This window comes from Sminthopsis crassicaudata, chromosome 5, assembly GCF_048593235.1.
Source record: "Sminthopsis crassicaudata isolate SCR6 chromosome 5, ASM4859323v1, whole genome shotgun sequence".
NCBI classification, from domain to species: domain Eukaryota; kingdom Metazoa; phylum Chordata; class Mammalia; order Dasyuromorphia; family Dasyuridae; genus Sminthopsis; species Sminthopsis crassicaudata.
The window spans coordinates 92,253,540-92,273,341 of NC_133621.1; the positions used below are offsets into that span (position 1 = coordinate 92,253,540).

The window sequence follows — 19,802 nt, forward strand, 5'->3', positions numbered from 1 at the left end:
CACAGCGCCGCCTCCGGACGGGAGGGGTAAAGGGAAGAGTCGGTGGAGGCTCGGAATCGGGAAGTATTATTCTGATGAATGTGCAGATGTAAGGGATGAAGAAGATGCCAATAATACAGATTTGCACTCTGCCTTCTGAGAGTAGAATGTTAAACACTTACCAGCACGTCCCACGTTACCAGCTTTTCTCCATCAACGGGCAAGAGAGAAGTGGTCTCCGTGATCAAATGTATTAACAACATATTATAAAACCATAAAAAATCATACTTTACGAACATAACAAAGACAGAAATAACCTTTATTTAAAAAAAAATACATAAAACCAGAAAGTTCAACATCAAAACATATATGTTAGTCAATGCAATACCGGCATCATTTTCAACATTTGTGGAAATGAATGGTACAAGCAAAACAACTGTTCGGACACGTGCACGTATATTGTATTTGATTTATTCTTTAATATATTTAACATTGATGAGAGTTAGGGAAGGGGGACCCCTTTTGGGTCTGCGCAAAGATAGCCACTTGACAGCGCAGAGTCCCCTGTAAAGAAAGTTACAGGCCGGAAAACCTAGATTGATAAAAAGGTTTATTGTAGGGATTTGGCAGCAAAGTTCACTTAGAAAGACGCCAGGGCCATCAACATCCTGCCATGGGGGGAGTACGTGGGGGAAGGAGGGGAAAAATTAGAACAAAAGGTTTGGCAATTGTCAATGCTGTAAAATTACCCACGCATATATCTGGTAAATAAAAACGGTAATTAAAAAAATAAATAAAAATTAAAAAAAAAAAAGAATGGTACATTGTTCCTTCTTCAAAGGCTTTCCCTGCTCTCAAGAGCTTACAATCTAACAGGAAGACAACATGTAAACAAATATATATATATATAAAGCAAGCTACTTACAAACTAAATAAGAAATAATTAAAAGAACACGCTTCATCTAAAAGGTTTTACTTGAAAAGGTTTCTAAAACCTGTACTGTAGTAGTAGAAAAACTACTAAAAGGTTTACTTGAAAGAAGATTCCACATCTTCAGGTGACTCCATTAAAGACTTTTCCCAGGATGACTGATAGAGTCTATACAGACTGATGCTCTTAAGGTCTAGATAATCCATACAATACAGCACATTCCTATCACTGAGGCAGCTAGTGATTCAATCCACAAAGGACTGGGCTGGCGAAGGAAGACTGGGAAAATCAATCTGTTTGCCTTGATGTCCTGGAGAAGGAAATGCCCTTGCCAAGAAAACCCCATACAGGGTCATAGAGAGTCAGACGGGATGGAACAAACAATTCCCGTTACATGATGCACTATTTCCAAATCTCAATGAATACACAGTTCTTGTAGAGTTGTGAATTCTTGCTTTGAGAAGAATGGAGGGTGGCCCTGGGTTTCCAAGGTCAAACCAATAGAAGGCAAGTTAAATCCCGTAAGATTTCCCGGGCAGGCAGGCAGCCTAAATATATGTGATCAAAGGAACAATCCAGTTTAATTGAGAAATTCCACCAGGTTGGCTTCCGGATGATGAATTCTTCAACCACAACAACTCTTGAAGACCCTCTCTGCAGTAAGAGAAGAGCTGTAAGCTCCAAAAGTGAAAGGAATTACCCCACTGTCATTCCAACTATCTTGTCAACAGACCTGCTGCAATTTGAAACAGAGAAAAATAATGATGGGTTTTCTCATCTACCAAGATGAAATGAAAAGAATTCTTCCAAACTAATGGAATACTCTGTATCATCTCTATCTTTCATCATCTCTCAAGACTCGACACAAATATCACTTTTTCCCCTGATTACTCTGCCTTAAATTTTTCTAAAGCCCTTTTTTCGGATCTTTTTTGCCCCTATTATTATTAATCTTCATCTTCTATTATCTTCATCTCTTTATATGCATCACATCCTTCCTAATATAATGTAAGCAGTTTGAAAGCAAGAAAGCATTTTTAATTAAACTGAAAATAATATTAAAATAGCTTTTTAATCTTTGTAATTAATGAATATGTTATAGGGAAGATGCAATTTCCCTTATTTCTTGTCAAAATATTTTGAGCTTATGTAATAAAAAACATTTTCTACAATGTCTTCACTATGCAGATAAAAAATTAGATTCAAATACTGGGAATTAATTAAAAAGATACAACCTAAAAGATTTTAAATCTTTATTAAATCTTAATTGCTAACTGAGAGAAATTGTACTATTGTAGTTTAATGATAAGATATTTGATTATGGATTTTTTACCAAAAGATACAACTTAACAGGGTTATAAGAAATTTCTTCTGTAACCATGGCCCTGAAGCAAAGTTTTAGGTTTACTTGGCCTGGGGTTCAATATTGTTTATTTCCCTTAAATCACTCTTTGCAATCCTTCTCTAATGGACAGGTGAATAAAATACATACATAGTTTTAAAAAGAAATTATCAATTAACAACCTGAAAAAAATCACTAAAAAATATAATCAAAGAAATGAAATCTAAGGGATTACTTCACAATAAGCAAGACAGTAGTACAGTTTTGGTGGGTTGTGAATACTTTTTACATTTTTTTTTAATTGAAAAATAACTTAGAAGCATGAAAGTGTAGAGAACTGGAACTCTGGAGAAGTATACTTGAAACAAGGTGTTAACTCAGTGGAATTGATGAGATAATGGTTCTCTAGTTCACATATATACTTAATACTTAGTATGGTGATGTAATGGTTCTCTAGTTCATACATATTCAGTATGCTGTAATGATGTAATTGTAATAGGGTATTTAAACTGGGGACAAAGTCAGATTCAGAAGGAGACTGGTTGAGACTGTCAGAGTATCAGAGTGTCAGAGTGTCATACTGTCAGACTGCTGGAAGAGACTGGGTCAGAGTGAGACTGGGTCAGACTATGACAGACACAGACTGTGAAGGAGACAATAAAGACTTTAGACTCTATTCCTGTCCGTCCTTGTGGTGTCTATCCTGCTGAGACCAAGGCCCTTCCAGAGGACCTCCAGAAAACTAGCCTGGACATTACAAAAGAAAATAATGAAATCATTCGTATTGTTTAAGTGGCTTATAGAAACAACTGGAGAATGTGCAAGAAAATCTGGGATATATCTTCTATGAGAATCCACTATTTTGTAAAACAGGGAATATGGACTTTTAAAGGGGGGAACAAGTCATGGTGTATGTGTATGTGGGGGCTGGGAAACTAATACATTTGTTAACTATCTAGGATACTGCTAAGCACTGAAGAGCTGGGAGGGTAAAAGTTTGAAAAAGAAACATGGGAACTTGAGGTTTGGTAGAGAGATATCATATATACATAATTACCTGTCTTGCAAAAAAGAGACATAAAAGTGGCATGAGATGTTCTGTGGGGGAAAGTTCATTATTGATTGGAGGCAGGTCAGAAAACAGTAGGTTCAAAGAGTGACACTGGAGATGGTAATTTAAGAAAGAATAGGATTAAAAGGAGTAGAGAGAAAAAGAGAGGACATAGGGAATGGCCTGAGCAAAGACATAGACGTAAGAAAGCCCACATGTATGGAGAACTGTGAAGAATCTGCATTGTCCAAAATATGGAATATGGAGAAGCAAAAAAAGCAATAAAGTTATGAGTGGTGATTGAAGTGGGGTGCCAGATTGTGGAAGGCTTTGAAATGCCAGGTTGAGGATGTTCAAGTTGATTCCTTAGGCAATTGGGAGCCATCAAAGGGTTTTGAATGGAGGGGAGACAGGCTCAGATGTTGGAGGAGGAGGATGGATGGGATAGGGAAGAGCTGGTGAGTCTCTTTCCATAGTGTAAAAATGAGGCACTAAGTATTTGTGTTAAGGGGGAGGCAGAAGCCACAGACAGCATCTGGTAAATGACTGAATGAATGAATGACTGGAGAGGGCAGAATCAAGCATTAACAACAGAATGAATGATGATGTCATTAACAGAAATAGTGAAATCAGAAAAGAAGTAATCTGAGGGGGAAGATGATAGCTTAACCCAGCCCTTGCACACAGTAATGCTTAAAGAATGTTGACAGATTGATTTTGGCTTTGCTCTGGCTTGGCTGCAGTGGGATACAAAGCTTCAGCAGGCCTGCAGTTGCAAATGTGGATTTAAGCTTAGGAGGAGCCAGAATTAAATATATAGATCTAGGAGAGATGGGAAGAAGTGTATTCAAACAGTGGGAGTCAATGAGATGGTCCAGACAGAGCAGATAGCACAAGAGAACAGAAGTAGGCCAATAAAACAACTTTGGGAGAACTCGGAAAGTTCTTCTGGGGTTAGGAAGATTAAGAGAAGCCATAGTCTCAGATGAAACTATTATATGTCCGAACACATGCAAAACACTTGTGCTAGGTGCTGAGACGTACAGAAACAAAAAATGAGCCTTTCACTGATTGAGTGAACTCCCAAGTGGAAAAACACCCTACACACCTTCTCTGCAACTCCAGCCTCAGAGCAGAGGTGTCTGATGTGCTTCCCTCCCACTCCCAAGCAAGACTCTAGGGGATCTTTCTGGGCAGATTGAGGCTCCTGCAGTACTAAGAAGGTACCTGACTTGCACAGGGTCACATAGCTAGTATGTATCAGTGGAAGGTCTTGAAGGCCAGTCCTCCATTTACTATATCTCCCTGCCTCTAATGGTAAAAAATGTATATAGTATGGTGATGTAATGGTTCTCTAGTTCATACATATTCAGTATGCTGTAATGATGTAATTATAATAGGGTATTTAAACTGGGGACAAAGTCAGATTCAGAAGGAGACTGGTTGAGACTGTCAGAGTATCAGAGTGTCAGAGTGTCATACTGTCAGACTGCTGGAAGAGACTGGGTCAGAGTGAGACTGGGTCAGACTATGACAGACACAGACTGTGAAGGAGACAATAAAGACTTTAGACTCTATTCCTGTCCGTCCTTGTGGTGTTTTCTCAAAGAATTTACAATATAATAGGAGAGATGACAGATAACATGAATTAGAATGCAATATGTACAAATGCAAAGAAAAGGTCTAGCAAAAAAAAAAATACAAAGAAAAGATCTATGAAAATAAAGAGGAAGAAATGGGGGTAGAGAAAGACTTTAGAGAAGAGATGCATCCAAAAGGATGGAAACAGAGGTGGAAATCTACTCCAGACAGATCCATGTGAGCAAAAGCAAAATGAAAACAAAGAGCAGGCTCTCTTCCAAGATGGCTAGAATGCAAACTGGGTAAAGGAGGCTGCAAAGATGGCCATGCTGATGTTCCAGGAGGATACCCGGTTTCCATAATATGTACAGCCAGATTGTGGACAATGGAGAATGCCCGGCACATTATTTGAGAGACAAAGGCTTTTAAGGAGAGAAGTAATGAGAGCAGTACATTGGGACAGTCCACACAGCTGCAGAATTTTGTTTTTATAGAAGGAAGGATTACTTAAGTTCTGCTCACACATAATAGTCCCATGGGCAAATGTCACAAACTGGCAATTCTGACTCCACATTACTGACTTTTTCTGTCTGAATCCTGACAGCTTTCTCCTGTGATAATTCCTAATATTATCTTTTGGGAAACCTTATTTCACTCAGTGTGTTCACAGTTATTTTATTTTCCTTGATTGACTAGAGAGACAAAGTATGAGAAGAACATATAAATCCAGAAAATAGATAGCCCTGGGAACAGCAGAACATGACCACAATGAGATATATGAATCACTGCCCAAAGAGATGACAATGTAGCTAATTATCATCTACTTGAAATGTTTGTCTTTCAGCTAAGATTTCCAGTTGGCTCTTTCATTGGTCTATGGTATTAAATAGCAAGATATAAACCAAAGATGGAGGTTCTGGCTCTACCTTATTTTGGGCATAGTAATATGTCATGAATATTTTTATGCTCTAAATTCTCTCATTTAACTAGATAACCTCTTCTTGCATTCAATTCAACTTAATTTTACAAAAATCACCAATTAACACTTTTAGGCAAAGGCCCATTAATCCCTTCCTCCTATTTAGGCTTTCTACATCTTTGGATACATCAAACCTTACCTCTTTCCTTTAGGAAATTTCCATTTCCATAGTCTTTTCCCCCCTAAAGAAGTTATTAAAAACTCAATGTATGTTGATTGATTAATCCTGTTCATTGATTGTTAGGTTTTTAAAGCAGAGACTTTGTCTTATTAATCTTTGTAACACTATACCATCTAGCATACCATCACTATACAGATGTTTACTGAATACTATGTGAAACCAGCATGTACTTTGATGGGAAATGCCCCCAAAGTGTCCAATGAGCTTCATCTTACCCAACGAGTTAAGGTCTCATATTTCATTTTCATCACATGTTTGTAGATTTCCTTCTATCATGCTTTCAGGTTTTCCCACTCCTCAGAGAAATATTGTCCATGTCAAAAATACCTAAAATCACAAATATTGTAGATATACACTTAAACCCAACTTCTTCTTATAGAACTTATAGCCTTAAAAAAATTATCTGCTTATAACCATATATTTTATTCTTCCTATGACTCCATTTAAAGGCATTCTCACCATGACCTCTAATCCCATTGCCCTTCAGTACTTCTTTGATCATTACATTAGTTCTGGCTTCATTTTTCTTCCTTCCTAATCTTAATCCTTTATCCAGTTCAACTCTATAAAATTTTCTGGTCTTGCATCCCTTGCTACTCTACATCAAAACATTTTCAAGATGAACTTAACCTGAGATGAGACCAGCTCATTGGAAATGTCATTTTAAAAATTTGTTATATATAGCATAAATGAAAGGAAATTGGTGAGAAAAATCCATTCAAGTATTCCCTGTGATTGATATGAGGCTGCAGTAGGGGGCATAGGAGTAGCAAATATTGTCCCTTGTGCCTTTTTATAAATAAGTATTATTAATTGGGCCTCAGATAATTTTTTTTCTCAACAAGATATAGTTCACATTTTGCCTCTGAAAATTCTGAGAGTTCTAGGAGAGTTAATGAAGAGTCTCCTTATAAAATAGAGAATAAATGGGAAAGTTGATGTAGGGTATCTGTAGCTTGGATCAAAGCCAATAAATATCACTTAACCATTTTTGAAAATCATTAAGATTTTGTAATGAATCTTTATTTGTCTCAAATTTCTGGGATCAGATTATTTGAGAATCTATCACACAGCCATTTTCTAGAAAAGAGACTTTTTTGCAGGAGTAATTACCAAATCTCACAAATTTAGGGCTTACTTTAAATCATGTATTTAGAAATTGAAATTGTTTACATCTTTACTGCTTTATAAAATATGATCCATATAGTGAATTATTTTGGAATCTGAATATTTCAGACTCATTAATGAAATAGCACGGGTAACAAAATTTTTGGCACATTGTATAGAGCTCTTTTTCATATCTTATGGCAACATTTTCCATTGAAATCTTTGTGCAAGTGCCTCCACATTTACACTAGAAATAGTAAAGGCAAATTTAGCTTTATCCTTCGTTGGAAGAGAAATAGTAAAGAAGCAGCCTTTTAAATCAATAACTAACAGGGGTCATTTGGCAGGCACTATGGTAGAGCAAGGAAGGCCAGAATGAAGGGGACTCAGAGTGGCCATGGTATCATTTATTTCATTATTAACATTCTACATTCACCATTTCCCTGATTATTTCTTTATTACAAATACTGGAGAATTCCAAAGGCTAGTAGAAAATTCACTATATCCTAATTTGAGCTGTTCAGAGACTAGTGATGTAGAGCAGTTAACTTCTCCTTTGACAGAGGGCACTGTTCTATCCACACCAGAGTGTGACAAAGATTGTTCATAATGCTTTTAAAAAGTTTGCAATCCATGACTGGATGGGCTAAATATGCATAATTTTATCTGTTCAAAAATGTCTTTGCCTCATAGATTTATAAGAACTTTTTCTAAAATATAAGGTTGAAAATAGCCATTATTCCCTTCAGGATCTTTCCTATTTTAATATTTTAGCATTTTGTTTTGATAATGCTACCATGTCTATCTTTTTTGTTTCACATGCACAGTAATTACCAAAAGTCCTCTTAACTCACAAGCAAAGGTGGAAAAACCCAATCTTCTAAATTATGTTTACTGAGTTAGCAAGACTGATAACAGATTTTTATACACATTTTCCACTTCTGTTGGTTTTTCAGTTTATAACAAGCCAAATCTGGGTTCTACAATCTCAGAAGGAACCCATGACTAAATCAGTTCATCTAGAAACATATATATCACAACCTATTTCCAATTTCAACACATTTACCAATTTTAAAGTTATCTAAAAATTAACCAGTACTTTAGTTTGTGAAATTTCCTAAAATCTACCTAGATATTTCATTCAAGCCTCTTCTCTTTAGTAAGCCAAGAAAGAGTTAAAGCCAATTCTTGCTTCATATGGGTTTTTTACCTTGAGATTATTCCTGGTATGATTTCACAAACCTGAGTTCTGATAACAAAGTTATATATATATATATATATATATATATATATATATATATATATATATAAAGGGTCCTTGCTTACAGGAATTTTTAAAGTGATGTGCTACAAAAGATATACATGGGTAATTTTTCAACATTGACCCTTTCAAAACCTTCTGTTCCAAATTTTTCCCTCCTTCCCTCTTCCCCTCCCCTAGATGGTTGGTGATCCAATACATGTTAAATATGTTAAAATATATGTTAAATCCAATATGTGTATACATATTTATACAGTTATCTTTATGCTCTTCTCATTACTACATGCTTAAACCTTCTTACTATTTCACTATATTAAATCTATTTTTATTTTTCTCTTTCCCTCTTATTCAAAGGAAAGTCCCAAATCCAGAACCAAACACAAAAAAACCACCAGAACTTCTGATATGGCATCTGATTTCAGGTTTGGGTTGGGAGATCCCCCAAAAAGGAGTTAAAAATCCCAGACAAGTCCTGTTTTCCTGTTATTTGCCATTTTTCCAAATCAAGAGTTCCCTGGGGTGGGAAACATTTTTCTACACATATCTCAAATTCCTTTCATTAATCAGTAGTTATAAGCAACCCTCTTTTATTACCTTTTTTTTTTCCTTTTTAGCACTTTTAGATATACCTGTCTCTTTTTCTCCTGATTGAGACTGATCTATTTTGCAAAATAAAGTGAAATTAAAATTAACCCAAGACTTTAATTGAAACTAGAGCTCCTGTTGATTTCCAAGCTTTCCTGTTCCTTGTCTTGCCTCTTGTTGTTCCAGACTCTCAAATGATTAGGAGTACTTTCTCCTCAATGTTTCTCTGCTTCAATGTTTATGTCCCTGTTTGGGGACCACTTAAGACCAGCTCATGAGCCTCATGGAGGAGAAAGTATAACATGGAACAGGCAAGAGCTTCATCAATGAAGTCCATTTATTGATCTGAGAGCCAGGGTTATAAACTCTTTAGGCTAAACTAGCAATAGTACCAGATGTCTCTGAGTTAATTAATTTATGTTCCAGCTAGGCACTAAAGTGAAGTGAAAACTAATAGTACCATCTATTAATGGCAACACAATTATAAAACTGTCTCATTTGTGATGTACAGTTCCTGATACAGGCATTCCTTGTCAAGGCCATCTTATGTTATATTAGACATGCTTTCCTGATGTTTACATGACCACATAGAAGACTTCCAGATTGATTTCGTACTTGTACTGATGGCATTTCTTGGTATTTATCAGGTCAGCTCATCCCATTCTCAACCTTTGTCCTGAAGGAGAGCCAGCTGCAAATCAATCCACAGCTGCACAGAGTATGTCAACCCCCTGCATAGCTTTTTAGGAGATCTGCTGGTTGTGGCCTTCTATCCTGAGGTTTGTAAATAGAGTTTAGAGGGACCAAAGACATCTTTATTTTCACTAACCTATAGTTAAAATTTAGTATTTCCCTGAATCATAGAAAGCACACTTATTTTGGGATGGGATCCATAAGCTTTACCAGACAACAAAAGATGTAGCGTCTGCAAACTATCCCAATGGAGTTTGACTTCAATTTCTGAGACCATTCTAAAGCAGATCATTAAGGAGATTGGTGAAGCAAAGGAAGTAATCATTACAAAAAGCATAATTTCAGTTTTCATGCTAGGATGACCTTAACTTCTTTGACCGGGTTAATAACTGATATGTCACCAGCAGGAGGAATACAGAGAGGCTTGGAGAGACTTACATCAACTAATGCTGAGTGAAATGAATAGAACCAGAAGATCTCTGTACACTTCAATGCTGTATAAAAATGTATTCTGATGGAAGTGGATATCTTCAACATAAAGAAGATCCAACTCACTTCCAGTTGATCAATGATGGACAGAAACAACTACACCCAGAGAAGGAACACTGGGAAGTGAATGTAGATTGTTAGCACTACTGTCTATCTACCCAGGTTACTTATACCTTCGGAATCTAATACTTAATGTGCAACAAGAAAATGGTATTTACACACATATATTGTATCTGGGTTATATTGTAACACATGTAAAATGTATGGGATTGCCTGTCATCGGGGGGAGGGAGGGTGTGAAGGGAGGGGGGGGATAATTTGGAAAAATGAATATAAGGGATAATATTATAAAAAAAAATTACTCATGCATATATACTGTGGAAAAAAATTTTAAATAAAATAAAATAATAACTGATATGTCAGAGGGATGATATGGAGCTTACCTGTAGTTTGATATTTACTCAAATAACTTATGCAATCCTCATGAAAAAGATGAAGTGGAGTATATACTAAGCAGTAATATAATTACATGAATCAGGACCCAGTGCACAGCTCTAGTCAGAGAGCAGTGGTTAACAGCTGTATGTCAGCTTGAAAAGTCTCCAGCAGAGTGTTCCAGGGATCTGTACTGTTTAACATTTTTATCAATGACCTGGTCAAAGGCAAAGGTGATAGATGAATTAAGCATTCATTAAATACCTACTATGTGTGATACGCTATTTTTAGAACTTTACAAGTATCATCTCATTTGATCCTTATCACAATCCTGTACGTTTACAAATTTTTTTCCTTAAATTTAGAATTAGGCAAATTACTCACACACATTCAAACTTGTCTCTTGGACCAGGGGGATAGGTGCTATTATCCCCATTTTACAGCTGAGCAAACTGAGGTTAAGTGTTAGTTAGTTAGTGAGTGAGTGAGGTTAAGCCTAGGCTCATACAGCTTGTAAAAGGTCCATACCTTTAAACTGAGGTCTTCCTTATTCTAAGATCACTGTATCAGCTAGCTGTCCCAAGTGGCCTGCATCAAATTTGAGGATGACATATAACCAACAGCTATACTGGATGACCCGGATACAAACTGACAGTGGGAAAGGCTGGGAAGCTGCCACTTCTCCCTCTCTTCCTTCTTCCTCCCTCCATCCCCTTCTTCGCCCCTCAGTCCAGATCAGTGGAGGCTCCCGGCGGCTCCTCTGCCCGGGCTCCTAACGGGTGCCTCCGAGAGCCAGGGGCGCCGGAGAAGCGACCCCCTCTGCCCTCTCAGCGGTTCGGCTTAGCGCCCCTCTGCATCGCCCCCGGCCTCAGCTATCCATTGACAGGGATACCCTGGGCGGCATTCTGGGAATCTGTCTTCCCCGACTCACCCACAGAGCTCCCTCATCCCAAGAAACTCTCCGGTCCCGCAGCGCCGCTTGCAAGGCCCGAACAGTAATGGGCCTCCGGAGGCCGGGCCGGAGCCCCCGGGGCGATGGGAGCTGGAGATTCTAGTCCAGGACATAGTTACTTGGAGGAAGAAAGATTCGGGGGCGAGAATGGGCCCGGCTAGTGAGAAAACCAGGAGCAAACCAGCCAGAAACGCAGGGAGAGTGAAAGGACGCGTGGTAGAGTAGGTGGGGGGGTCGATGGCCCGGGGAGTTTGGACTTTACCCTGCGGGGCCGAGGGACCGTTAAAGGTTTTAGACCAGAGGGTGACCCACGCCAGCAATGTTTTGAGAAGATTATTCCGGCTGCAGGATCGGGGATGGGGAACTGGAGACTAAGACTCTCCTCTAGAAGACCCAATTAGAAATTAAGCGCAGATGAAGCGAAGAGAGAGCCAATGGCAGTAGGAGTGGAAAGGGACAGAACCCAAAGGCAATACGAAAGTAGACCCGGCTGTCTCTTGCTGAGTGAGGGATGCCCGCGGCCCCTCCCCCCACACTAGTGCTTATTAAAAAATTGTCATTGTAAACAAAACTTGTCTCCTAGGATATTTTGTATAACATCATTCGCAGAAATTAGCCCCCAAGAAACCCTCTTCCTCTACCATGACTACATTCTCCACCTTGGTTTGTTAGCTAGATTTCACATTTAGTTCAACATGCTCAATGAAACAAACATTCCTTGACCTCAAGGAACTTACATTGTGTAATAGTTACCGATAGCTATTTTATCATTCAAAACATTTCAAAACTTCCTCATGAAACATACTTAAAGGGGACAAGGATCTTTTCTATTGAATATATTATTTCTGAAACTTGAATATCAACAAAACAACTACATGGGTTTATTAACTACTATAGTTTAATTTAAATACATACAATAATTTCATTTAAGACCCAGAGGTAAGTTAACATGAAGAATTGAATGTTACTTTCTCAAATATTCTATTTTTCCAATTGTATAAATTCTATGTTCTTCACTACTATTCCCACGGCTTTAATGGGTGTTTTCATAGTGAAATTCCCATTTGGTTACAGGTTCAAGGCTCAATTTCATCAAAAATCTCATGAGGTTTTTATTTTTTTTTTTTTTTTTTTTTTTTTTTGTTTGTTTTGTTTTGTTTTGTTTTAAATCTCATGACCTTCATCCTGACGGAGTTATCAACTTTAGGACCATAAGCTGAAGTCCACTATGGCACTAACATAGGGAGAGAGAATGAATAGTTAAAAGTACTTTTTCTAGGAGAACTTGAAGTGATTAATTGGATATTGTCAAACAGGTGTGGAGAAAGCAGATTCCAAGCTATAGAACCTAAAATAACCAGGAAATGAGACTCTGAATGACAGATATGGGTGAGACCAGAAGAGAAAAATGTTTTGAAGATAAGATGGGTTTCAATCTACTTTTTCTATATACTCTCTCAAACTCATGTTCTCTTCTAATTTCTTGTTCCCATTGACGCTTTTCTCTCAAGTGCTTATTATTTTTTATTAAATTTTTTTTATTTTCAAAGCATATTAAATGGAAAATTTTTCAACATTGATCCTTGCAAAACCTTGTGTCCCAAATTTCCTGCCCTTCTTCCCACCTCCTCCCCTAGATGGCTAATAATCCATGCTAAACATGTTAAAATATATTAAATCCAATATATATATACATATTTATACAATTATTATGATTATTCTATCTTTGAAGACTTTCTAGTCTTTGTTGTATATTCCATTTTTGAATGGAATTAATAGCCATCAACAACTGTTGGAGAATTTAAGCTCCTTGGGTATAAGAATTGTTTAATTTTTGCCTTTATATCTTAAGAGCTTTCATTGCTTTGTGCAGTGCTTGCCATGTAGCAGGTACTTTATAATATACTTGTTGAAAACATGCCAATCCTTCAATTGAAATGTATAGTTCCTGAGAATAGAGTTAAGACAAGAATCATTTATTACATGCCAGACACTGTGCTAAAAACTCTGAGAATACAAATACAAACAAGAAGAAAGACAATTTCTAGCCTCAAGTTGCGCATATGTTCTGATAGGGGAGATGGCACCAGAAAGTAAGTTGAAAAGGAAGGAGGAAGGTACCTATATTGGTGACAAATTCCAAAGAGCTAGAAGAATGAGAGATGGCTTCTCAAAATAGATATTCTGGGATAAAGGATCAGATGAATGTTCCAAGTGGAGAATACCCCAGGGTTGCCATCTAGGGCAGGGGGTGGGGAGAAGGGAGAGAAAATTTGGAACACAAGGTTTTGCAAAGGTCAATGTTGAAAAATTATCATCCATGCATATGTTTTGAAAATAAAAAAGCTTTAATTTAAAAAAAAAAGGAATATAAACTCTTTGGAATCGGGGACTATCATTCTTCCTATGTATCTTTGTATTCTTAGCACTTAGCACAGTTCCTGACACACAATATGTGTACAATAAATACTTGTTGATTGACAAAAAAAGAGACTACCCTAAGGACTGAGGGAACTGCCAGAGGAAAAAGACAGCTGAGATATGGTGGCAAAAATCCAGAGAGTTAGAAGCAGAGACGGTAGAGGAATGAAGGATGACAGGTGTGGCCCCATTCTCAAAAAGGAGATTCTGGAGATGGGGCAGGAAATTACCAGTGGAAAAATATTTTGAATCTGTATCCTCGGTACCTAGAAGCTGCACACTGACTAACTAATTGATTGAATCTTATAATGTGAATGTCACACACCTCAACATAAAGTACTGGGACACATTCACCCCTTAATTGTAACACTCAAATACTTCTTTTTAGTTGCAATGCTTGTATCTGCAAGGAAGGATGGAATTGGACCTGGACCTGGAGGGATGGATGAGATTTCAGCAGACAATATTAAAGGATGCATTAAAGGAGCATGGGATGGGGCTGAGGGATGGAAGAACAAAGAATATGATGAGGACGATTTTTCTATGTAGCTCCAGAGAGAATAAAGAGATAGAACAAGGTGAATGGTAAGCATTATAAAAAGTCTTTTATAAGTAGCTAGTAGGAAGTACTGTGAGCAAGGCAAACAGAACTGCCAGTGTGTCTGGAAAGTGTGGATTTTCTATTCCCTTTCCCTTTGGGAGAAGTGGCTTTCTTTTCAAATACAGCTGGCCAAGAACAGCTGCAAGCAGTTTGGAAATGAAACATCCTTAACTAATCTTTGTTGCCAGTTCTCATTGCCCTGTGATTTGTTTTTAGGAAGAGCTTGTCTGCCAGATTTGTAACAATGTTAAACTTCTCTTCCACTTGGTTGGAGCAGGTCCAGTCTAAGGTTACTCCAATTACTTTATAGATACTTTAGTATCTATATAGATCCAGGAGTACTCATTCCCTTGTTTCCCCTCTATTTGTAAGCCTTAAATACAGCTAAGCATTTCTGAAGGCCAACAAGTTTAGGTTAGTGGGCTGTACATTGAATACAACAATTAGAAGGCAGACTGGCTGGTTTACCTTGCCAACTGTAAGAGGGGAAAATGCTTCTGCTAACCAGTAAAAGGATCAAAAGAGGTCCTTAGTTCTTTTTTTAAAAAATAATTAATTAATTTTTACAAAAATTTTATGCATGGGTAATTTTACAGCATTGACAATTGCAAAACCTTTTGTTTCAGCTTTTCCCTTCCTTCCCCCCACCCCTTCCCCCAGATGGCAGGTTGACCAATACATGTTAAATATGTTAAAGTATAAGTTAAATACAATATATGTATATATGTCCAAACAGTTATTTTGTTGTACAAAAAGAATCAGATTTTGAAATAGTGTACAATTAACCTGTGAAGGAAATAAAAAATGCAGGGGGACAAAAATAGAGGGATTGGGAATTCTATGTAGTGATTCATAGTCATCTCCCAGAGTACTTTCACTGGGTGTAGCTGGTTCAGTTCATTACTGCTCTATTGGAACTTATTTGGTTCATCTCATTGTTGGAGAGGGCCTCGTCCATCAGAATTGATCATCTTATAGTATTGTCATTGAAGTATACAATGATCTCCTGGTCCTGCTCATTTCACTCAGCATCAATTCATGTACGTCTCTCCAGGCCTTTCTTGAAGTCATCCAGTCGTTTCTTACAGAACAATAATATTCCATAATATTCATATACCACAATTTATTCAGCCATTCTCCAATTGATGGGCATTCACTCAGTTTCCAGTTTCTGACCACTACAAAGATAGCTGCCACAAACATTCTTGCACATGTGGGTCCTTTTCCCTTCTTTAAGATCTCTTTGGGATATAAGCCCAGTAGTAACACTGCTGGGTCAAAGGGTATGCACAGTTTGATAACTTTTTGAGCATAGTTCCAAATTGCTCTCCAGAATGGCTGGATATGTTCACAGTTCCACCAACAATGTATTAGTGTCCCAGTTTTCCTGCATTCTCTCCAACATTTGTCATAATCTTTCCCTGTCATTCCAGCCAATCTGACAGGTATGTAGTGGTATCTCAGAGTTGTCTTAATTTGCATTTTTCTGATTAATAATGACTTGGAGCATCCTTTCATATGGCTAGAAATAGTTTCAATTTCTTCGTCTGAGAATTGTCTGTTCATATCCTTTGGAGGTCCTTAGTTCTTATAATCCTGGAGTAGATCCTTAGCTTCCCGTCTTTCAGTATGGCATATATATATATATGATTAGTTCAGATATTCTAATAAGCTACCCATTGACATGCTGTCCTTTTCCATGCTCAGCTCCTTCTTCTCTTTCTTCTGTTTAACCAGTCCCCGTTTTTCTCCCCTTCCAAAAGAGTAAGCAAAGAAAGCCTGAAAATCAAGCTTAGTGTTTCCTAGAAGTCTCTCTGCCCCAAAGGCAGGGAACATAGATGAGAACTATCTAACAAGAGCCATTCAAAAGTTGAAGGGGTAGTATTGTGAACTAGTGGTCTCTCAATCACTGGAAATATTTAGACAGCTTGAATAACCAGTAATATTGCTGATGGCATGTGGCTGAAGCATTTCCTGGGTTAGCACTTTACAAAGACCTCCGAGATTCATTCCCAACCCAAGATTCTATGATTCTGGGAGTTCCATTACCATGTTCATTCACCAAAGATAAGAATGATGGAGGAGATAGTAGCAAAACCCACCTGAGTGATATGAGATGAGGAGATGAAAGCTATGGGAATGGAATCAATATATTTTTTAGTAAAATATGAAGCAAAGTCTTAGCTGATAGGGTGGCATTAGAGGGAACACAGGGAATTATTAGGGGCAATGAAAAGGTTTGGAAGAGGCTCTGGTGAGTGAGGGAATGAATCAATTAGGAAAGTACAAAAGGATTATCTTGCAGTAATGAAGGCCCAACTGAGGTTATATAACATAAATTTGTAGTGGATTCAGCACAGTTTTGTGGTTTTCTCCAGTTTTATTCAGCCACAAAGGAGTGAAAGCAGCAGAAAATGGGAGTGTTCCAAAGCTGAGGGTTTAGCAGGGCAGTGTAGAGTTGAACTGGTTCACTAAAGGGTCAAGATCCTTAAAGAAGCAGAGGGTAAGATAGTGCAGGGATGGTGGCTTGGGAGAGAACTGTGTTGAGAGATTCTTTTGAGAGAAACTTTGTACTTCACAAAATTAAATGCGATTTGTATTTTTGTAAGTTTTTTTCATAGAAATAAACTTACAACTTAGTAAAATATAGGGATTTTTTTAAATTGAGAAAATAGTTACATAACCAGATTATATTATAATCAATTCTAATGGACATGGTTCCTTTCAACAATGAAATGATTCAGGATAGTTCCAATGATCTTGTGATGAAGAGAGCCATCTATACCCAGAGAGAGGACTGTGGGAACAGTCACACATAGCACACACATAACATTTTCACTCTTTTTGTTGTTGTTTGTTTGAATTTTGTTTTGTTTTCTTTCTCATTTTTTTCCTTTTTTAATCTGATTTTTCTTGTGCGTCAAGATAATTATAAAAATATGTATAGAAGAATTGTACGTTTAACATATTGGATTACTTGCCATGGGGAGGGGGAATTTGGAACACAAGGTTTTGCAAGGGTCAATGTTGAAAATTTATCTATGCTTATGTTTTGAAAATAAAAACCTTTAATTAAAAAAGAAAAATATAATTACAGTATCCTTACATTGTGGTATGTATTCCCAGTGATTGTCAGTGGGGTAATAGGCTCCTGAACTAAAGTATATTCCCACATTTATTATTAATTAGGAGACAGCTCTGAGTAGTAAGCAGAGACAGATTCAAAGATTCGTTTCAAAATTAATTTAGAGTTAGGAAGGGCCTGAGAAGTCATTTAGTCCAACCACCCCATTTTACAGATCAGAAAACCCAGACTTGTCCAAAGTCATACAAGTAATAAATTTCAGAGCAAGGATCCAGCAGAAATCTTCTGACTACAAATTCAGTGTTCTTTTTTCTGATTCTAATTCTGATATTCTTTTTACTGCCTCCCAAAGAAGTACGTTTTCCACTTAAGTAAAACAGCCCTTATCAATGCCAAGAAAGTAGGAAAGCCTGATTACAGATAAATGAAAAGAAACAGAAGTGAAATTATTTTCATTTCTCAAAAGACATTTTTATATTGTTAGAAGAGTTTTCCAGCATGTTTATATCTATGACTCAGAACTGCATATAAACTTCTTAGTATTTTAAAGTACAATTAGTTCATAAAAAGAATGTATAGGGGAATAGAATGAAAGAAAATGGATTTTACCTATAACAGGAAGTATTTAGATTAGATATAAGTAGGAATTTCTTGGCATTTAGAGCTATTAATCTGGGTCAGCAAATTATTAAACTAGCAGCAATCTGAGAGACCATCTACTCTCACTGATTCATTAATACTCAGGATTCTAGAAAAGCTCTGGAAATTTCTGTAAAGATCTTAACAGCAAAATAAGCAGAGAAAGAAATAGCAAACCACTTCAATATCTTGGTCAAGAGAACTTCAAATGGGGGTGAAGAGGTGCCTCAGCAGTAGTGTTAGGGGCAAGGACATAAACACGAATAATAAAGCAATAAATAAAGCAAAAAAATAATAAATGAATAATAAAGCAATAAATTCTCAAGGAATTTATGTTCTAGTGAGGAATCAACAAACACAACATAAATAGAAAATAAATACAACCGTATACAAAATAGTTAAATACCATTAGGACGAGGCATTCTATAATACAAGACACAAGCAGCTGGTAAAAGAGAAATCAGGAAAGGCTTCATAGAGAAATTAATGCTTAAGCCACCTCTTAAAGGAAGAGAGGAATTCTGTGAGCTAGGGGAAATGCATTCCAGGCCATGTTGTACAATCAGTGCAAAAGTGCAAAGATGGGAGACAGGAGTTATGTTTGAAGAAGAGAAAGGCTATTTTGACTGGGCCAAAGAAATTCAGAGGAAGAGTATTGTCCTTGAAACTAGAAAGATGGATTGGGAAGATAGGGCTTTAAAAGATAAATAGAAAAGTTTATATTTTACGTCAGAGGTAATAAAAATATTACTGAAGTTCATTGAGGTGGAACATCTCAAGGTTAGTTCTGTGCTGACGGAAACCTAGTTTGACAGCAGTGGGTAATATAGAGTGGAATGACAAGACTTTGAGGCACAGAGATCTGTTTGGAGACTATTGTAATAATCCATGTGAGAGGTAATGAGGGCTTGAACTAAAGTAACTAATGTGAATGTCGAGAAGCAGACGTGAAGGGTGTAAAGGCAGAAGTGTCAAGAATTGATAATTGATTAAATATATGGGTTAAGTGACAATGATTGCTGGTTAATGGTGAGATTATGAACCTGAGATAATGGAGGATATTTCTGTCTTTGACAGAGACTTGGAAAGAAGAAAGGATTAAGAATTTATTTATCTGCATTCAGACTTTTCTACTTTCCTATCATTAATAAGCGTTGTTTTACTCAAGTGGAAAATGTTCTTCCTTGGGAGACATTGAAAATAATATCATGCATTCAACTCGTTATATTGAGATTAAGATGTTTTTTGGGTCATGGTTTTGAAAATATCCAGTAGTCATTTGGCAATGTGTGACTGAAGTGATATAGGGATGTGGATGTAATCAGCATAAAATTGATGGTTAAACTCATGGGGGGAGGAGGGAGAGAGAGAGAGAGAGAGAGAGAGAGAGAGAGAGAGAGAGAGAGAGAGAGAGAGAGAGAGAGAGAGAGAGAGAGAGAGAGAGAGAGAGAGAGAGAGAGAGAGAGAGAGAGAGAGAGAGAGAGAGAGAG

At 37.2% G+C, this 19,802-nt stretch overlaps 1 long non-coding RNA gene across 1 annotated transcript; it reads right to left on the reverse strand.

The window, feature by feature from the left end:
• Positions 1-286: 286 nt before the first annotated feature.
• On the reverse strand, positions 287-12,021 carry LOC141542898 (uncharacterized). Its single transcript, XR_012482267.1, has 4 exons — positions 11,143-12,021; positions 10,623-10,831; positions 6,260-6,371; positions 287-1,646 (listed from the first exon to the last, which is right to left on the reverse strand). It is a non-coding gene; the product is annotated as an uncharacterized LOC141542898 (long non-coding RNA).
• Positions 12,022-19,802: the final 7,781 nt, after the last annotated feature.